Genomic DNA, 19,552 nt, shown 5'->3' with positions numbered 1-19,552 from the left:
GTCATCAACTCATTTAAAGATATAATTATGAATGTTAGCTTTGAAACCTGTATTTCTCCCTTGGCTCTATTTTGTCAGGAGCATGATGCATTATCACATATTATTAAGTTCAAAATTTTTCTCAACTACTAGACTTATAATTAAAAAAAAATTATTGGCTATAAATTTGTAGTGTTAATGATAGTAACTCAGGAGTACATTTACTCTGGCTTTTCTTATTCCTCATACTGACTCTGATGATGTATTGTGATAATGCATATAGAAGCATTAAACTCATGCTTTTGATTAAACTTGTGCTCTAAATACCATTTTAATTATATGAATGTGTGTTTCAGTGTGTGTGTGAATAGATGTAATATTTTTTTCATGGTCATGTGAAAGATTTTGGTTGAATTAACCGTAAAACCAGATAATTGCTTCTTAAAGTATTTAACTGTTCAGCAACTATACCTGACATATATAAAGATGTTACAATAATTAGACAAATTAAATCGCTATCTTATTAAAACAGAAATTAAATCACTTGTCTTTAGCCTGTTTATTTTTAACCCTACCAGGAGTTCTTAGACATTATTTTTCTAATTACTCTCATGTGAAGTTTTATACCACAGTATACTGTGTATTTCTATACTTTATGCATATCTGATTTATACATTAAAAGGTAAATACATTTCACTATCCCCACCATCTGTTTCAGCATCCTTTCCCAGGTGGTGCAGTGGTTAAAAAAAAAAAAAAAAAGAAACTGCCTGTAGTGCAGAAGACTTGGAAGATATGGGTTCAATCTCTGGGTCAGGAAGATCCCCTGGAGAAGGAAATGGCAACCCACTCCAGCATTCTTGCTTGGAAAATTCCATAGACAGAGAAGCCTGGTGGGCTACAGTCTATGGGGTCTATGAGGTCACAGAGAGTTGGACACAACTGAGCATGAGCATGCACATCATGCATAGTAGCTTTAGTAAGAACTTCATGATAATTAAAATAATTGACTTGATGCAGATTGAATGAGACCCACTGTATTACTGGATCATAATAGTGAGACTGAAATTTGAAGTGTTTACAAGTGTGCACAAAATTTTTGCTAGCTCTCCTTTCAGGAAGTAGAGCTTGATTCTCCTTCCTTTTGATGGTGGTGGTGGTGTTCAGTCACTCAGTCATGTCCAACTCTTTTCAACCCCACTGACTGCATGCCAAGCTTCCCTGTTCTTCACTATCTCCCAGAGTTTGATCAAACTCATGTCCACTGAATTAGTGATGCTACCTAGTCATCTTATTCTCTGCCACCCCCTTCTCCTTTTGCCTTCAACTGTCCCCATTATCAAGGTCTTTTCCAGTGAGTCAGTCCTTCACATCAGGTGGCTAAACTATTGGAGCTTCATCAACAGTCCTTCCAAAGAACATTCAGGGTTAATTTCCTAAAGGATTGAGTGGTTGAATCTCCTTGCTGTCCAATAGACTCTCAAGGATCCTTTCCAAAACCACAGTTCAAAAGCGTAAATTATTTTGTGTTCAGGCTTCTTCTCACATTCATACATGACTAATGGAAAAACCATAGCTTTGACTAGACAGACCTTTGTCAATAAAGTGATGTTTCTGCTTTTTAATTTGCTGTGTAAGTTTGTCATAGTTTTCTTCCAAGAAGCAAACATCTTTTAATTTCATGGCTGCAGTCACTGTCTGCAGTGAGTTTGGAGGCTGTCACTGTTTTCATTTTTCCCCTTCTATTTGCCATGAAGTGATGGGACTGGATGCCATGTTCTCTGTTTTTTGAATGTTGAGTTTTAAGCCAGCTTTATCACTCTCTTCTTTCACCTTCATCAAGAGGTTCCTTAGTTCCTTTTCACTTTCTGCCACTAGGGTGGTCTCATTTGCCTATCTGCGTTTATTGATATTTCTCTGGCAATCTCGATTCCAGCTTGAGCTTCATCCACCTTGGAATTTCACATGATGTACTCTGTGTGTAAGTTTAATAAGCAGGGTGACAATATACAGCCTTGGATGTACTCTTTTCCCAATTTTGAACCCGTCTGTTGTTCTATGGTTCTAATTGTTGCTTCTTGACCTGCTTGCAGGTTTATCAGGAGACAGGTAAGGTGATCTCATATTGCCATCTCTTTAAGAATTTTCCACAGTTTTTGTGATCCACACAGTTAAGATCTTAAGCATAGTCAGTGAAGTAGGACATATTTTCCTGAAATTCCCTTGCTTTTTCTATGATCCAGCAGATGTTGGTGATTTAATCTCTGGTTCCTCTGCTTTTTCTAAATCCAGCTTGTACATCTGGAAGTTCACGGTTCACATACTGTTGAAGCCTAGCTTGAAGGATTTAGTGAGTTACTTCTAACAAGTAGAATACAACAAAACTGACGGGGTAAAACTTGTCATCAAGATTATGTCAGCCTCCACCTTACTTTCTTCTTGAATCACTGGCATTGGGGAAAGAGAGCTGTCATGTTGTCAGAACACTCAAGAAGTACTTTAGAAAGGTTCCTATGGTGAGGATCTGAGGCCACCTGTTGACAGCCATGTGAATGAGACATCTTGGCAAGTCTTCCGTCAAGTCTTCAGACTGCCCCAGACACAGCCAGTACATTGACTGCATCCTGGTGAGACTTCCAGATGAGAACCACCCAGCTTAGGCTTCTGAAGAACCACTCCCAGAATTCTGACCCATAGAAACTTGAGATTGAAAGTTTGTAATTTTAGGGAATTCCTGGGCAGTCCTGTGGTGAAGACTCTGCATTTTCATTGCTGAGGGCTGGATTCATTTCCTGGTGAGGAAACTAAGATGCTGCAAGCCATGTAGTGTGGCCAGAAATAAAAATGTGTGCATATATGCTCAATAGAGTTCAACTCTTTGTGTCTACTTAGTCTGTAGCTCCCCAGGCTCCTCTGTCCATGGGATTTTCCAGACAGGAATACTGGAGTGGGTTGCCATTTCCTCCTCCAGGGGAATCTTCTCAACCTAGGAATTAAACCTGTGTCTCTTGTGTATCCTTCATTGGCAGGCAGATTCTTTACCTCTGTGCCACCTGGGAAGCCTGAAAAAAATAAAATAGTTTGCAATTTTAAGCTGTTAAATTTCATGGCAGTTTGTCATGCAGCAATTGATAAGTAATATACCATGGTTAATTATTTTTTGCACATATTTGCTTTCCTTTTGATATAATTATTTCCACTGTGGGAATAGGTTCTATTAAATTGTGTTATTACATTTAAGCTATACTCATAAATTACCTCTTTTAATATTCCAAACTTTTCAGTTCAAGTATCTGCAGATACCCTAGGTTTTAAGGCTGTGGTCATAATGAAATTTAATTTTATGTTTTCATGTTATTTAGAGTTTATAAACACTTGAACAAGTATTGCTATGTTTAAATCTTAAATAATGCTAAAAGATGCATTAATCATATTTTCTGACTTTCTAAGATTAAAAAATGACTCAGCACTTTTATACATTATGTTCTCAGAGTCACACAGCAGGTGAATCAGTGCCGGGTCTTTGATTCAGTAATAATGTTTTTTCCAAGGCTTCATGTTGGAATGGTTTCTAATGTATGCCATGTAAAGATGAAAGAAAGGGATATTGGCTACTGTGTTGCCATGAATAAAATGTATCTATCTGAGACATGTTTTATTGGAATGTTAAAATGTATATTTATGATATGATCATTTTAAAGAAATTATCAAAATTAACTATATTAAAACATTTTAAAATATGATTAACCCATTAGAAATACATCACTTATTTTGATTGAGTTTCATTATAAGAAGAGACTAAGAATGAATCACAATGTCCCAGCTCCTCTTTACTGTATTAAGGATAAATAATTAGTTTGAACATAACACGGTGAAGAGACATAGCTATATCTTTTTCACTTGCTGTTTGGTTTTAGATACTTTCTTTTCCCTCTGTGTTATTTTTACATTTTAGTGGAATGTTTAGGGACTGTGGGACAATTTTGTTACTGCTTGTTATTTGATAGCTAAAAATATAATTACATAGATTGTGTTAAACGGTGATTTTTTGAACAATACTAATTTTTGTAATTAACAATAGCTACAATATTGAATTGCTCATTATAAGGAATTAATTTTAATCATATTAAATATTTACTTATCAGATGGACTTACTTGTAAACATAGAAACAGCATCATATTAACTTCAAAAAGAATGGATCTAAGTTTTGTAAAAGAATCTTGCATATATTAAATTTGCCTTCTGAATACCTAAAGAAGATAATCAGCCTTGAAAATGACATAAATGATATATGAAAGTGGGGTTTCCCAGGTGGCACTAGTGGTAAAGAACCCACCTGCAAGTGCAAGAGACCTAAGAGATGCAGGTTCAATCCCTGGATTGGGAAGATCCCCTGGAGGAGGGCATGGCAACCACTCCAGTATTCTTGCCTGGAGAATCCCATGGATAAAGGAGCTTGGTGGGCTACAGTCCATAGGGTCAAAACAGTCCGACACTACTGAAGTGGCTTAGCACACATGTTGAAAGTTATTGTCTACTTTTTCCAGGAGGATCCACAGGTGGGACATATAAATTAGGTGGGATATGAAGGCTACACCAGATATGAAGCACTAATGAAGATATACCAGATATGAAGTTATGAAGGAGAAATACAATCAGGTAGTTAAGCATGTGGGTTTAGTTGACAGACTATGAGTTTGAAATCTAACTCTACCACTTACTGTATGTGAGATCCTGGACAAGCTATTTGAACTTAATTTTCTATATCTTTCTTAAGCCAGTGGATTTTCTCTTGTATATTAATGGTTACAATTTCTAACTAATGAATGTGGTATTATATCATCATCTTTGCACAATTTGTTATAATATTTTTTTTTACTATTAATAATGCTAAATGTTAGTACCTAGAACAGTAGCCTACACAATTAGTCTTCAGTACTATTAGAATTAAAGCTACCTGTATTGAATCCAAACTAGTGATAGGGTCCATCTATGTTATAATTTCTTCCAAGATTTATGTCTATAAGTTAGCATTTTATATTTCCAAAAGCTACTCTAGAAAATTTCCTTTCCCTTTAGGCCAAACAGGCTCAAAATGAAGGTTTATTTTTTCGTTCTATTAGTAGAATATTAAATTTTAATAATATTCTACTAATAGAGAAAATAAACCTCATAAATAAATAAATATATTTATATATAATTCTTTTATATTCTTTTCATAAAAATTTTTGTTGGTTTTACACTGTAACAGGAGAAGGAAATGGCAACCCACTCCAGTATTCTTGCCTGGAGAATCCCATGGACAGAGGAGCCTAGCAGGCTACAGTCCATGGGGTTGCAAAGGGTCAGACAAAACTGAGTGACTGAGCTCTAAACACGATGTTCATACTATCAAAATGTAAATTAAGTTTCTGGTCACACACCTGGATTCTGCTTTTACTTGTTCAAATCTGCAGGATGAATGGGGCCCTAATATTACCAACCATGTGACTTACTTTAACCAATAGGAAGTGAGGAGATATGATGGCAACAGAGAGTTGATACACTTGTGTGGTCATGATGCCTTTCTTGCATGTCTGACATTGCAGTGAGAAGTTACCCCAGCTCGTCCCTTCCTCCAAGGAGTTACATGGAACAGACCCAGATCCAAACTGAAGCAGAGAGCCAGGCTGAGCCCAGTCTGACTCTACATCTTTCAACCATCTGATGCATAGACACATGAGGCTGTTTTCTAATGCTTTGTATATAGTATTGTGGCAGTAACTGCTTGACACACCCACTTATAAGGATGAGTCAACTATGTAGAAAATAGTTGCTAGGGATCTGAGGAAGTTAAATATAGGGCCTTAATCCTGATGTTGTTTTGGAGAAGGAAATTGCAACCCACTCCAGTGTTCTCGCCTGGAGAATCCCATGGATGGAGAAGCCTGGTAGGCTGCAGTCCATGGGGTCGCACAGAGTTGGACACAACTGAAGCGACTTAGAAGAAATCCTGATGTTATTTAAAATACGTGTATGTATACTAAGTTGCTTCAGTTGTGTCTGACTCTTTGTGACCCTATGGACTGTAGACTGCCAGCTCCAGGGAAAAATACTGGGGTGGGTTGCCATGCCCTCCTCCAGGGGATCTTCCAGACCCAGGGATCGAAACCGTGTCTCCTGTGACTCCTGCATTGCAGGCAGATTGTTTACCACTGAGCAACAGGGGAAGCCCTATTTAAAATATAGTTAATAAAAATTTGAGAAAGTAAATATGTTTTTCCATTCAAACAACAGAATGGTGTTGGTGCTGCAATATGTCATCAAGCTGGGAATAGTTATGATTAGCCTTTGCTGTCATATCCACTCTCTACCATTTCCAATAGATAATTTTTCCTAGAATGCAGCTTAGAAATTTAACTACAAATGATACATTCCATTGCATGTTGGTCTCTGAATATGGGTAGTGATGCTACTGGCTAGGAGTGCCTGAGGCACTCACAGGGCCATACTGCTTGTACAGAGCTCCCACAGACATTCAGACAGTAGGAGCCAAGCTTGTGGTTCTTTTTATTAGTGCAAGATATTGTAAGATACACCTCAGTAACAACCAGCAGGTAATTGAAAAAACAAGGTTTATTCTCCCAGGTCCTGGAGGCTACATGGTGGGCCTAAGAGTCACATAGGGAGGTCATGTAGGGGTGGGAGAGAAAGAGAGAGATGCCAAAATCATGGCCCCTGTGTTATTGTTGTTCAGTTGTTAAGTTGTCTCCAATTCTTTGCAGCCCAATGGACTGCAGCACACCAGGCTCCCCAGTCCACCTCTACCTTGTGGAGTTGGCTCAAGCTCATGTCCATTGAATTGGTGATGCTATCTCACCACTTTAACCTCTGCCACCTCTGCCTATCAGTGCCAAATAACATCTTGAAGACAGAGCTTTGAGTGAAATAGAAAAAAAAAAAAAAAAAAGCTTTATTGCTTTGCCCACCCCACCCCCCTGCAACTGTGTCCCAACTTAGGAGGATTTGATGAGGAGTTTTGTAACAATGGTTCTTCAAAAGCAGGGATACTCATAAGATTAGGGTGTGTTCAGGAACATTACTCTGTTGTTGTTGTTTTTACTCAGTTGCTAAGTTGGGTCTGAGGCTGTGATCCCATGGACTATAGCATGCCAGACTTCTCTGTCCTTCACTGTCTCCCGGAGATTGCTCAAACTCATGTCCATTGAGTCATTGATGCCATCCAACCATCCCATTATCTGTAGTTCCCTTCTTCTGTTCTCAGTCTTTCCCAGCATCAGGTCTTCTCTAATAAGTCAGCTCTTTGCATCAGGTGGCCAAAATATTGGAGCTTCAGCTTCAGCATCAGTCCTTCCAATGAACACCCAGGACTCATCTCCTTTAGGATGGACTGGTTGGATCTCCTTGTTGTCCAAAAGACTCTCAAGAGTCTTCTCAAGCACAGCACTTCAAAAGAATCAGCCTTTAGTGCTCAGCCTTCTTTATGGTCCAATACCCACATCTGTACATGACTACTGGAAAAAATCACAGCATTGACTATATGAATCTTTGTTGGCAAAGTGATATCTCTGCTTCTTAATATGTTATCTAGGTTTGTTATAGCTATTCATCCAAGGAGCAAGTGTTTCTTAATTTCATGGCTGCAGTCACAGTGACATTGGAGCCAAAGAAAATAAAATCTGAGACTGTTTCCACCTTTTCCCCATCTATTTCCCATGAAGTGATGAGACTGGATGCCTTGATCTTAGTTTCTTGAATGGCTCCTTTAATTTCATCAAATTTTTTAAGTTTTTTTTTTTAATGTGTACCATTTTTAAAGTCTTTATTGAATTTGCTACAACAGTGCTTCTGTTTTAGGTTTTGGCTTTTTTTGGCCTGGCAGCATGAGGAATCTTTTTTCCCTGGCTAAGAATTGAACCCACACACCCTACATTGGAAGGCAAATTCTTAACCACTGGACTGCCAGGGAAATCCCTCAAGTAATCGTCTTGATGAGTTCCTCTGGTTCTTTTAATGTAGCCTCAGGTGATCTTTCTCTGGTTTGAAGAATGCTGATACCTTAAAGAGCTCAAAGATACTGTTATGTGTATCCCTTGAAAGGGAACCAGGACCTGCCCCAAGACTGCACCGTTGTTTCCTGGCTGCACTTCCCTTATCTCTGCATCCCATCCCTTCCAGGATATCAACTGTCCTAGAGTATATGCTTTGGAACTCAAGGAAGGTCATGGAGGCTGGCGCCAAAAAGCAAGGAAGTGAAAGGTTTTCATACCTAGAAGCCCATAGGACCCTGCTCAGTTTCAAGAGTGTGTGTGCATATGGACCTCGAATTCTGCCTTTCCTGGGGATGAGGATGGGGTGCCTAGAATTTTGTGGGCTCGCTATTACTGTATTTAGAGTTTAAGAGTAGGAATTAGGATGAGGGAAGGGAAAAGCTTTTTGTTATCTATTTCACCCAGAGCTTTCTATAAAGGAAACTTCATGTGTGAGGTGGCCTGGTTCCTTATCTAGTTGTTTTGTTAGTAGTTGTGACTTGAAATCCAGTACTCTTGCCTGGAAAATCCCATGGACAGAGGAGCCTGGTAGGCTGCAGTCCAGGGCATTGCTAAGAGTTGGAAACGACTGAACGAATTCACTTTCAATTTTCACTTTCATGCATTGGAAAAGGAAATGACAACCCACCCCAGTATTCTTGCCTGGAGAATCCCAGGGACGGGGGAGCCTGTTGGGCTGCCGTCTATGGGATCACACAGAGTCGGACACGACTGAAGCGACTTAGCAGCAGCAGCAGTGACTTGAAATTGTTAGTTGCTCAATGATGTCTGACTCTTTGCAACCCCATGGACTGTATCCCATCAGGCTCCTCTCTCCATGGGCTTCTCCTGGCAAAAATAGCAGAGTGAGTTGCCATTCTCTTCTCCAGGGGATCCTCCTGTTAGGTAAGTAGAATAAGAAAAAGGAGTCCAGAATGGTGGTGGCTAAAAGACAATGAAGGGAAAAGCCCACAAAAATAGAACAAAGGAAGGTCTGAGGACTGGAGTGAGAACAGATCTCCTGGCTAGCCAGATTTACATAGGGCAGGCTCAGGGGGAGGAGAAATAGCAAATAAAAAGAGGAGCCAAAATTGAGCCAGGGGTTTCTCTTCTTTTCCAGTCTTTTGGGTCGGCCCATCCTCATGCCTCAAGGATGTATTTCCCTTTGCTTGCTAAATAAAACTGAGCTGTAACATGGAGCTGTTAACACTGGTCCATCCATTCCTTCAAATTTTTGCTGTGGCAAGCAGAAGTGAGGAAGTTACAAACTCCTCCAACATTCCCAACCAAGGGATTGAACCCGGGTCTCCTGCATTGCAGGCAGATTCTTTACCGTCTGAGCCACCTAGGGAAACCGATTCAGTTGGCAATATATTTGTTAAAGAAGGATGACTTTGAAATGGATTTCTCAGCAATCTAAAGCTTAATGTCAGGCACATATATTACAATCAAAAAAGCTTCTTTTTATGCACTTACAATACTTGCTTATATAATTTTAAAGAATGGTTGGTTGGTTCAGTCACTCAGTCATGTCCAACTCTCTGCAACCCCATGAATTGCAGCACGCCAGGCCTCCCTGCCATCACCAACTCCTGGAGTTCACTCAAACTACGTCCATCGAATTGGTGATGCCATCCAGCCATCTCATCCTATGTCGTCCCCTTCTCCTCCTGCCCCCAATCCCTCCCAGCATCAGAGTCTTTTCCAATGAGTCAACTCTTCACATGAGATGGCCAAAGTATATTTTAAAGAATGGAGTGTCTTTTAAACTGTTATGTTCATAGAATGCTATGAAAATATGTGTATGTGTATGTGTGTATGTGTATAATATTTACTACTTAGCAGGGAAATCTGTAGGCAGGTCAAGAAGCAACAGTTAGAAATGCACATGGAACAACAGACTGGTTCCAAATCGGGAAAGGAGTATGTCAAGGCTGTATATTGTGACTCTGCTTATTTCACTTATATGCAGAGTACAGCATGTGAGATGCCAGGCTGGATGAAGCACAAGCTAGAATCAAGATAGCCTGGGTAAATATCAATAACCTCAGATATGCTTTGATACCACCCTTATGGCAGAACTTGAACTGCTGAGCCTCTTGATGAAAGTGAAAGAAGAGACTCCATGGGATTTCAGAGTCAGACATGAGTGAGCTACTGAACTGAGGGAAATATTTAAATAATAGATTTCCAATCCCTACAATTCATAATTAGAAATTATACATTTCAATTTCTCCTCATAAGAACAACTCTATTCTAAAGTTTGAGTATTTTGTGTTTTGTGATATTTTCTAACTCTTCAACCAGCAATGATTAGAATACAAGAATAGTATATTTTCTAAGTTTTTTCTTTCCCTGAATGTACCTCCTAAACCTTTGTGATGGAGAAGGCAATGGCACCCCACTCCAGTACTCTTGCCTGGAAAATCCCATGGATGGAGGAACCTGGTGGGCTGCAGTCCATGGGGTCGCTAAGAGTCGGGCACGACTTAGCGACTTCACTTTCACTTTTCACTTTCATGCATTGGTGAAGGAAATGGCAACCCACTCTAGTGTTCTTGCCTGGAGAATCCCAGGGATGGGGGAGCCTGGTGGGCTGCCATCTATGGGGTCACACAGAGTCGGACACGACTGAAGCAACTTAGCAGCAGCAAACCTTTGTGAACACTGCATTGTTTAGAGAATAGCTTATTACACTTGGAGAGAGATTTTGAAGATAGGAGCTTGTGATATACTGTTGGGCTGAACCCCACAGGTGTCTAAGACCTGCACTTGCCCAGCTTCAAGGTCAAGTTTAGTTCAGTCACTCAGTCGTGTCCAACTCTTTGCAACCCCATGGACTGCAGCACACCAGGCTTTTCTGTCCATCACCAACTCCTGGAGTTTACCCAAACTCATGTCCATTGAGTTGGGGATGCCATCCAGCCATCTCATCCTCTGATTTCTCCTTCTCCTCCTGCCCTCAATCTTTCCCAGCATCAGGGTCTTTTCAAATGAGTTAGTTCTTCACATCAGGTGGCCTAAGTATTGGAGTTTCAGCTTCAGCATCAGTCTGTCCAATGAACACCCAGGACTGATTTCCTTTAGGATGGACTGGTTGGATCTCCTTGCAGCCCAAGGGTCTCTCAAGAGTCTTCTCCAACACCACAGTTCAAAAGCATCAAATCTTTGGTGCTCAGCTTTCTTTATAGCCCACCTCTCACTTCCATACATGACTACTGGAAAAACCATAGCCTTGACTAAATGTACCTTTGTTGACAAAGTAATGTCTCTGCTTTTGAATATGCTGTCTAGGTTGGTCATAACTTTCCTTCCAAGAAGTAAGCATCTTTTAATTTCATGGCTGCAATCACCATCTGCAGTGAAGCTGATTGCAGATGGTGATTGCAGCTTCAAGGTCAAAGAAACAGTCAAAGTCAGTGACAGAGACATCAATGGTTTAATAGATGGGGAAAGGGGCTTACATGTTGGAAGCAGGGTCCTGGATAGACACTCTACAATGTACAGCACACAAGAGGCAGGACATTGTCAACTACACATTGGGTCTCCCAAGGGCATTTACAATCTACCTCTGCTGGACTGAATCCTGTGTTGCTCTATTTGTTGACTTTTGTCATGCTCTGAAAGGAGTTCAGGGTAGAGAACAAAGCTGAGGCACTTGTGTTCCAGGAAAACTGGTGGAACAGGTCTTCAGATAGTTAAATATTTTTAGGAACTGATTTTGTGAGCCCAATTCTTGCATCTCCTTATATCTAGAAAAGCACTAAATCCATTCATGGTGACATTAGCTCCTTGTGACTAGCAGAAAACCTTTTGTAGGATAAGTGCTCGATTGCATTGAACTCCCTCTTCACCAAAATCACATATATTTACCTTCCCCCTCTGCTTCTTTGGAACAGTTTCTCAGAGCTATCCGAGGTGCAGCCTCTTGGGCTGCAGTCCTCATATTGCCTGAAAGAAAACAAGTCGCAACTCTCACATTGTGCTTTTTTTTTTTTTTAAGTCCACAATATGGTGGCAAGCTTTATTTGAGGAGAATGGAAGATTACCAGTAACCAGTTACGGGGGAATTGATGTCAGGTGGGCTCATTATTTACCAGGGAAACAGCAGAGGGACACACCACTCACTACCCTTTTGACAAGAACCATCACTAGTTGGGGTCTAGCGCAAATACATAGGAAGGTCAGTCATTTGAGTAGGGTACAGTTGAAGCAGGCGCTGGTTGGGCAAGGAATGTACAGAGAACAAAAGGACAGCTGTTTTGAACATGCATATAATTTTTTTTCTTTTCAATTTAAATTATTTTGATTAAATATGAAATCACAATGCCTTCTCTTTTAATTGAAAAGCATAAATCTAGGAAATGTTTGTGTGTGTGTCTTTGAGTAGCTCAGTTGTGTCTGATGTTTATGCCTATATAAATCATCTTCCTCAAGTATGTAAATCAAGTACATTGAGGAAATAATTCTTTGCTTTTGATCAGAAATGAACATTTTCCATGATTAATCTTTTGAGTGGATGAAACTTTTCAATTCTACAAATTTAAGGATAAAATAATTATGTTTGAAAGAATTTCTTAAACTGCGTTTGGCTTCCCAGGTGGTGCTAGTGGTAAAGAACCTGCCTGCCAGTGCAGGGGATGCAGGAGAAGTAGGTTTGATCCCTGGGTTGGGAAGATCCTTCAGAGTCAGACACAACTGAGTTAAGCATGCATGCATAAAACTGAATTTTGACACAGTTATTTTTAAAGTTTACTGCTTAGAAATATGTATGAAAACTGACAAAATGTTCCTTTTCTTTTTCTAAATACATCTAGAAGTGATTCTAAAAGGGAGTGGGTGGTCATTCTTTTCCCAGAAGGGCCATTTTGAGAAAGATTTTTACTTATAAACAATGTTTTTATTGTCCTGGTAATGGACATGTGTTATCTCCATGAACTGGTATATTGGAGATCATATAAAAATTGTGATAGTGCTAAACAACAAAAACATTAGGGTCCCTGAAAATGTTAAAATGATGACAAAATTTTGGCATGTCAGAGGCTGATGTATCATATGTAGTGGTTATTATCACAGTGATTCTGTTTGCACATCATTGTATCTTCTGCTCTGGTGGTGCCTAAGAACTACTTATATCATGAGATAGGTATTCATTTATTAAAATTTGATTTCCTTTTTATCCTTCATACTAGAATTACAAGGCAGAATGATAAAAATATATTTTAATATTTAGATCCAGTGAACACTTTGATTTTGGTGTCAGGTCAATACTGTCCTCACAATGAAATCAGAGTATTCCTTCTTTTTCTAGTTTCTGAGTTTGTCTAAAATTGAAATTATTTATTCATTAAATGTCTGCAAGAATTTACCAGTTTACTCTCTCAGAGTTTTCTATGTAGTGAGATATTGCATAATGAAATTTATTTTATATAAAGACTACTTAGGCTATCTATTTGTTTCATAGAATAGCTTTCTAAATTTGTGTCTTTCAAAAAATTTGCCCCATTTATTAGTTGGGAAATATATTGGCATAAAGTTTTTCGTATGTCCATATTATCATTGTAAGGTCAGTAGCATCTGTAGTACTATCCCCATTTCATTTCTGCTGTTTCTCTGTATGTTCTCTGCTTTTAATTTTAACAGTCTGCTGGGAAGTTTATCAATTTTCTTGGCTTTTCACGAAACTAAAGGGTTCTGTTCATTTTCTCTATTCTTTTTATACTTTTAAAGTTACTGATTTCCTTTCTTATCTTTCTTATCTTCTTTATTTTTTGTTTTGATTTTAATTTACTTTCATTTAATGTTTTTAGAAGCTAGATATTTCATTTGAGATACTTCTTCACTGACATTATGTACTTATTTTTAAAGATATATAAATTATGCATTAATAAATGCTTTAGGTGCATCTTGCAACTTTTGATATGTTGAGTTTTCATATTAATTCAATTTAAAACATGTTGTAATATTTCAAGTGGCTTCATTTATTAATGTATTATTTCTTTTGCAAGTTTTTGGTGGGACCTTTTTCTTGTTAATTTTGTTTTAATCCCATCATTATTATAAAATGCAGTGGATCCTTGAACAACATGTGTTTGAACTGCATAGGCCTGCTCATACATGAGTGTTTTTCAATAGTAAATACTGTGCTACTACATTCACAGTTAGTTGAATTGCTAATACAGAACCACAAATATGGAGGATAACAATAGATACTGAGAATCCACGTATACAGAGTACCAACATATTATAGGGGAATTTTTGACTGTGCGGACAGTCAGCATCCCAGTTCCTATATTGTTTGTTCAAGGGTCAACTGTATGCTTTATATAGTCTAACTTCTTTTAAATATGCTTAGACTTATTTATGGTCCAGGACATAGTTTACTTTGGTGAATATTCCTTATGCTTTTGAAAAAGAGTATATATTCTGCTCGTCTTGGGTGGAACATTCTAGAATTTTCTATTTAATCTATAATTACCCATTAGTTCAAGTTGGTTAATAGTGTTATTAAATATTTCATATGTTTACTGAATTTTTAACCTCATTGTATTGCTTAATAAGAGAAGTTTAAAGAACACCTTTATAATTTTGGGTTTATCTATCCTTTTAGTTTTATCACAACTTTTTATGTATTTTGAAATTCTGTTGTAAGACACATACATATTTAGGGTTAACATGTCTTTGTAAAAAATTGCCAAACTTTTCACAATGATAATGTTCCTCTTATCTCTGGTACTATTCCTCGTTCTAAAGTCTATTTGGTCTAGTATTTTAGTCACTCTATTGTTCTTTTACTAAGTAGTTAGATACTATATTTTCCATTCTTTTTTCTTAACCTACTCATGTCTTCTTGTGTTTATATAATTATGCATAGATGGCATTTTCTTTCTATTGGGGTGTTGTAGAACATCTGTATTTAACCTGATTAAGATGTTAAAGTTTACCATTTTGCTACTTATTTTTGTTTGTTTGTTTGTTTTTGTTTTTTCTCTTTCTCTATGCTTTTGGTTTATTCAGTAGTGTTTAAAAAATCATTCCATGTTGTCAACCTTTTTGGCTTACTGCTGCTGCTGCTGCTGTTGCTGCTACTAAGTCACTTCAGTCGTGTCTGACTCTGTGTGACCCCATAGATGGCAGCCCACCACTTATTACTTATATTTAATATGGATTAATATATGACTTTGGATTGGGGCACCCCATATGGAACATGAGATGTAAGTGACTGAAAAAGTTTGAACCAAAGCTAGTTTTTATAATTTAAGGGATTCTGCAGTAGAGAATTGCCCCCTCAGGGAGCCTGGGAGAGCTCACACCTGTGCCTTGTGAGAACACCAGCATTTGGACACCTGCTACAAAGAGGTTATTATTGTGAATCAGAGCTTCCCTGATGGTTCACCGGGTAAAAAATCTGCCTGCAATGCAGAAGACAAAGCAGACACAGGTTTGGTTCCTGGGTTGGGAAGATCCCCTGGAGTAGGAAACGGCAAACCACTCCTGTATTGTTGCTTAGAAAATGTCATGGACAGAGGAGCCTGGAGGGCTACAGTCCATAGGGTGGCAAAGATTCGGACATGACTGAGTGACTGAGCAACCAGCAACCAACATTGTGATTCAGAAAAAAGTGATCATCAACTTAGACCTAAATACAAATGCTAATTAAAAATGTGTCACATATTCACACATTCTTACTCTTAGCATTTCAACATACCAGAGGTGAGAGAACAGATTTTTTTTTAAAAAAGGAGGAAATTACTTTATTCGTATTTCAGGATATTTGTCCCACTAGCATGATTAGCAGTGGAGAGAGAAGATATTTTAAATTAGATAGAACATTATGGTTTTAAGGTGGATGAACATTTAATAACGGAAATGTACAAGAGAGTTATATAATCTTCCCAATACATGGTAAAATATCTGCCACTGGGGGAAAAGAAGATTTCACTTAGTACAGTTGGATGAAATAAATGAAGAAAAGTGAAAGGACTTTATGCGTTGGTGAATTGAGGTTTTCAGTATGCTTGTCTCATGTTTATTTAACTCTCCAATAATTCTTAGGCTTTTTTTTTTCAGTTGCCTAGTATATGGAAGGAGAATGGTACACTCTATCAGTAATACCAACTGAATCTAGCAGTGATTATTATTTTAACCTGTTTATGCAGAAGCCCTGAAAGTTAAGCCAGTTATCTCAGGATATCTAAGTTAAAAATACATATAGTCAGAAAAAGTTTCTCATGTGATTCTTAAAATTAACTCATTGAGAATCACATTTTATGTTGCAGAAGGAGAAAAGTAATAATGAGACAGGAAAAACTGTCAGTGAGAGCCAGTTCAAAATAGTTTAGAGTTTGCTACTGGAGGGAATATTTTTGAAAGGTTAGGATGAAAATGTAAATGCTACTGAGAAATCATGACTGATGATCTTTGGATTTAGCATTTAGTAAGCCATTGTGGTACTGGAGAAGACTCTTGAGAGTCCTTGAACTGCAAGGAGATCCAACCAGTCCATCTTAAAGGAAATCAGTCCTGAATATTCATTGGAAGATCTGTGCTGAAGCTGAAACTCCAATATTTTTGCCACCTGATGTGAAGAGTCGACTCACTGGAAAAGACCCCGATGCTGGGAAAGATGGAGGGCAGGAGCAGAAAGGGATGACAGAGGATGAGATGGTTGGATGCTGCAGTCCATGGAGGTTGCAAAGAGTTGGATATGATTTAATGATTGAACAACAACAAAGATATCAAAGAGGGTCAAAGATAATAGTTTCAGGGCTATGATTATCATAGTAATAACTTTATAGGTACGGCAGAAAAGTATTTGACTAAGATCATTTATTCAAAATATTTGTGAAGGTAATATGAAAAAAATACTGCCTAATAAATAATGCAGAGTGGCAAAAGAAATAAATCAGAGTAGATCTGTAGATATAAAAGGATAAAGAGGTGGAGACTGAAAACTGAAGGTTTATCAATAGTAGGGCATCTTTGAAGAAAGAAAGAAAGAGGCAAGTGGGATAAAAAGGAGGAATCAGTAATTAGTTCCTAAATAAACCCCTTTCCCCATCTTGGGCCACAAGGATAAGAAAAAAGAATGGGGAATTCAACTTTACCCATGGATTGAAAATGAAGTTGTAATGCATATATTATTTTGGAGCTGTATTAAAACCCTGGCCTTTTGGGAAAAACCCATTAATTTCTTTATCTTGTGGTTCCTTTAAAAGGTAAAGGATCTGGAGAAAAAAAAAAAAGAAAGTCATTCTCTTTACCACCAGAGTTGATGCCAATAATTCAGGCGCATTGGCCTTTTCAAAACAGATCTCTAAGGAAAGCAGAACTGAATCTCCAGGGATCAAACTTATCAGTCAGATTGTCTTTCTGGTATTGTATTCAGATTGGGTTTCTGAATTCTGAAAAAGTTAAACTGAAATCAACAGAAATCCCATGGGTCTTGTAGCATTATTATGTTTACTTTTTATGTGTTTGTGCGAATCATTCATCTCCCAGTTCACCACATACAACTGTCCATTCTGGGTGCAGCTAGTATCCCCTCATGTATCCACAGAAAGGATGTGGGCTATCTTCTTAGAATAGTGATGTTGTAAGAAGCTCTCATAATTCACATAAGATATTGAGATTCTTTCTGCAAGGTTAAATGACATTTAATTTGCATTTGTACCTCCAGGCTTTTTCGTTTGCTGGTGAGCATTTTGAAATGCTTGTACAATCTTTCAAAAACAGAAAATCTTGCACAAGCCTCCCACCAAGTCCACTCACTTACCATGATAGTAGGTGGTAATCATTTTAACTGAATATTTCATATTGGGGGTAACTAGCACTAGATTATTTTCCCTTTAGTATTTTGTCGATTAAAGTCTGTATTTACTCTTTCTCCCCTCCTCCCCCTCCCATGTATTCCAATATGCATTTCTAAGGAATATCTCTCAGGCATTCTGTTAAATATTGGGAAAACCACAGGGAGTCTAGCTAACAGCAGCTTCTCATTTCACGGAGTTTACAATCTAGCTAATAAAATTTAAACATGAGATTATAGTTGAGATTGTGTGCAGAAAGTATTGTGAAGCACAAAACAGGGTGCTTATGGTAAATCAGGGTACTTGTTTGCCCAAACAGAAATATTGTAACTTAGGCAGCAAAGGAATCAGTTTCAGAAGATACCTAGTAGTTCCGAGAATGGCAGGGAAAGCTGGAGGAAACCTGTCTCAGATGGGAACCACAGGAGGACGGACAGAGACACCACCCTCCCACAGGCCCTTCATTCAGTATTTACACGTTGTCTTGACTCTGAAGATGCCATTCTGAGTCATCCCAAGGATCTCACAACACTGAATCACTCCACAGGATTCAAAGTCCTGTAGCAGGAATATTTTTAATTACCAAATCTAATATTCATCATCTAGTCAAGGCTATGGTTTTTCCAGTGGTCATGTATGGATGTAAGAGTTGGACTGTGAAGAAAACTGAGCACCAAAGAATTGATGTTTTGAACTATGGTGCTGGAGAAGACTCTTGAGAGTCACTTGGACTGCAAGGAGATCCAACCAATCCATCCTAAAGGAGACCAGTCCTGGGTGTTCATTGGAAGGACTGATGCTGAAGCTGAAACTCCAATACTTTGGCCACTTCGTGTGAAGAGTTGACTCATTGGAAAAGACTCTGATGCTGGGAGGGATTGGGGGCAGGAGGAGAAGGGGACGACAGAGGATGAGATGGCTGGATAGCATCACCGACTCGATGGACGTGAGTCTGAGTGAACTCCGGGAGTTGGTGAGGGACAGGGAGGCCTGGCGTGCTGTGATTCATGGGGTCACAAAGAGTTGGACACGACTGAGAGATTGAACTGAATATTCATCATGTGCTGCTGGCTGTTCTAAGCTCTCTATATATTTTAACTCAAAACTCATCATAACCTGGCATCACTGACTCAATGGACATGAGTTTGAGGAAACTCCAGGAAATTGTGAAGGGCAGGGAAGACTGGCACGCTGCCGTCCATTGGGTCGCAAAGAGTCGGACACAACTTAGCAACTGCACAACACTATAACCTAAGGAGCTGGCGAGTGTCACTGTAGTTATCTTATCCACCTTTTCCATTGGAGGAAGCTGAGGCAGAAGAAGAGAATTCCTGCAGTCGTCACACAGCCAGAAAATGACAAGGCCTCGTGTTGCACTGTGTTGCCCTGGCTGACTGATGTCTGAGGTCAAGGACATGAACAGGGAGAGGTAATTTCTGACCATCGTGCTTTCCTTACAAGGAAGTGGCACTTTGTTTCCCATTTATCTAGGGGTTCACTTCAAGTTGGGACTTGGATCCTGGACAGCCAAAGTGAAAATTGTTCACTAACGAGTTTGGAAAATAGGAAGGTGATACGTTGTAGGGTTTCTGGGGATTCTGAGTAGAGTAATTGTGGAGCACTGGTGCTGTGTCTTCTGTTGGGAGGACTCAATCTCCATCCACCTTCTTTACCTACTTCTGACTCAATTTTCAGTATATGCCTTGTGTTGTGCATGCTAAGCCACTTCTGTT

General features: G+C 38.7%; 1 protein-coding gene across 27 annotated transcripts in view; it reads left to right on the top strand.

Moving 5' to 3' along the window:
- LOC129652815 (craniofacial development protein 2-like) overlaps positions 1–19,552 on the top strand; it is a 641,831-nt gene that overhangs the window by 147,206 nt on the left and 475,073 nt on the right. The window contains exon 3 of one of the 27 annotated variants that reach the window (XR_008714780.1): positions 9,983–10,365. The exons of 25 other annotated variants lie outside the window; for them this stretch is intronic. The gene's annotated coding sequence lies outside the window, so the exon portion shown is untranslated. Of the gene's footprint in view, positions 1–2,271; positions 4,091–9,982; positions 10,366–19,552 lie in introns of those variants that run through there. One more of the 27 variants, XR_008714775.1, reaches the window with a different exon arrangement.

Source organism: Bubalus kerabau, chromosome 5, assembly GCF_029407905.1.
Source record: "Bubalus kerabau isolate K-KA32 ecotype Philippines breed swamp buffalo chromosome 5, PCC_UOA_SB_1v2, whole genome shotgun sequence".
NCBI classification, from domain to species: Eukaryota; Metazoa; Chordata; class Mammalia; order Artiodactyla; family Bovidae; genus Bubalus; species Bubalus kerabau.
This window is presented reverse-complemented; position numbering and strand designations above follow the sequence as displayed.